Genomic DNA, 2500 nt, shown 5'->3' on the forward strand with positions numbered 1-2500 from the left:
GTTGATTCGCACAATTGGTCATCGCGCTTGGTTGAAAAGCCAGTGGCGCGAAGCTACCGTGCGCTGGATTATGACTGAACGCCTCTAAGTCAGAATCCGGGCTAGAAGCGACGCGTGCGCCCGTCGCCCGATTGCCGACCTGCAGTAGGGGCCTCGGCCCCCAAAGGCACGTGTCGTTGGTGAAGCCCTCGCGGCGGACGAGCCGCGCGGGCCGCCTTGAAGTTTAATTTCCACCGAGCGGCGGGTAGAATCCTTTGCAGACGACTTAAATACGCGACGGGGTATTGTAAGTGGCAGAGTGGCCTTGCTGCCACGATCCACTGAGATTCAGCCCTATGTCGCTTCGATTCGTCCCTCCCCGCCCTCCTCCACATTCCCCTCTACTACCCGCCGCATTTCATCTTGAGGCTAGCAAGGGGGGAACGGGTTTTATCGTGGGCCCACGGCAGGGCCATGACACTGCCTGCGGGCCCGCGACAGGCCCAACGCACAGCCCGGGTGCCCGTGGTATACTTGCTCAAAAATCTCATCAAAACTCCAAGTATTTCTTCGAAAAAGGCCATTATGTTTGCTCGGACATTTTTGCGCATCCTCCTGCCGGATGGGATTTAGACTTAACGGCTCTTTAGGGGGGGCATGCAAGCGGCTCCCCACACGCGCGCGCGCGCGCGCGCGTGCGTGTGCGTGTGCGTGTGCGTGGCTGTGGGCTGTAGGGCTGTAGTGGCGCTAGTGGCGCACTTGGCACTTAGCACGAAGCATCGGAGCTTAGGAGCTAATCTTGAGCCAATCGCCCAAAGTGTGTGTATAATTTCACTATAAACATTTGGAAGGTGTCCGAGGCTTCAAGTCACAGGTTTGCTTTGGTGCCTTGGTGGGTGCGACGGAATGCCTTGGTGGGGGTGCCTTGGCGGCTGCCTTGGCATGCCTTCCGTGCCGTGGGCAAGCGCGCGGCATGCCTTGGTGGGTGCCTTGGCGGGTGCCATGGCATGCCTTGGTGGGTGCCTTGGCGGGTGCCTTGGCATGCCTTGGTGGGTGCCTAGGCTGGTGCCATGGCATGCCCTGGTGGGTGCCATGGCATGCCTTGTGCGGTGCTTCGGTTGCAGCCGTGCCACGGGCAAGCCCGCGACACGCCCATGGCACTGCCTGGGTGCCAGCCGTGGCCCAGCCAGCGCGCCCCAGCCACGGCAATCGCCGCGTGCCCACGACAAGGCCAAGGCACTACAAACCGAGGTTAGTGGCACTGCAATCAGAGGTTAGTGGCAGTGCCTGGGTGCCAGCCGTGGCCCAGCCAGCGCGCCCCAGCCATGGCAATCGCAGCGCGCCCACGACAAGGCCAAGGCACTACAAACCGAGGTTAGTGGCACTGCAAACAGAGGCTAGTGGCAGTGCCCGGGTGCCAGCCGTGGCCCAGCCAGCGCGCCCACGACAAGGCCAAGGCACTACAAACCGAGGTTAGTGGCACTGCAAACGGAGGTTAGTGGCACTGCCTTGCCTGTGTGCCCACACACCCATGCCACGGCTTGCCTTGGTGGGTGCCTTGGCATGCCTTGGTGGGTGCCTTGGCATGCCTTGGTGGGTGCCATGGCATGCCTTGGTGGGTGCCATGGCTTGCCTTGGTGGGTGCCATGGCTTGCCTTGGTGGGTGCCTTGGCATGCCTTGGTGGGTGCCTTGGCATGCCTTGGTGGGTGCCATGGCATGCCTTGGTGGGTGCCATGGCTTGCCTTGGTGGGTGCCATGGCTTGCCTTGGTGGGTGCCATGGCATGCCTTGGTGGGTGCCAGGGCTTGCCTTGGTGGGTGCCTTGGCTTGCCTTGGTGGGTGCCATGGCATGCCTTGGTGGGTGCCAGGGCTTGCCTTGGTGGGTGCCTTGGCATGCCTTGGTGGGTGCCTTGGCATGCCTTGGTGGGTGCCATGGCATGCCTTGGTGGGTGCCATGGCTTGCCTTGGTGGGTGCCATGGCTTGCCTTGGTGGGTGCCTTGGCATGCCTTGGTGGGTGCCTTGGCATGCCTTGGTGGGTGCCATGGCATGCCTTGGTGGGTGCCATGGCTTGCCTTGGTGGGTGCCATGGCTTGCCTTGGTGGGTGCCATGGCATGCCTTGGTGGGTGCCAGGGCTTGCCTTGGTGGGTGCCTTGGCTTGCCTTGGTGGGTGCCATGGCATGCCTTGGTGGGTGCCATGGCTTGCCTTGGTGGGTGCCACGGCATCCCAAAACGAGTCGACACCGTGCCAAATTTTTTTTTGCCCGTGCCAATTGCCCAAACTTTGTTTCTAAATTCATTATAAGACATTTGGAAGGTTTCCCAAGCTTCAACTCCCGCTCAGCAGCAATTTTCTATTTTTTATGAATTTTTTAATATTTTCCAATTAAAAAATAATAAAAAATAATCCGTTCGTCGGAAAAATATAAAATTTTTTCCTACTTGAAGACATGATTTTTCTAAGCATGTGTGCAAAAAATCTCATCAAAACTCCAATTATTTCTTCAAAAAAGGCCATTATG

The sequence above is a fragment of the Corylus avellana genome, chromosome 1 (assembly GCF_965113065.1).
Source record: "Corylus avellana chromosome 1, dhCorAvel1.hap1.2, whole genome shotgun sequence".
Classification (NCBI taxonomy): Eukaryota; Viridiplantae; Streptophyta; class Magnoliopsida; order Fagales; family Betulaceae; genus Corylus; species Corylus avellana.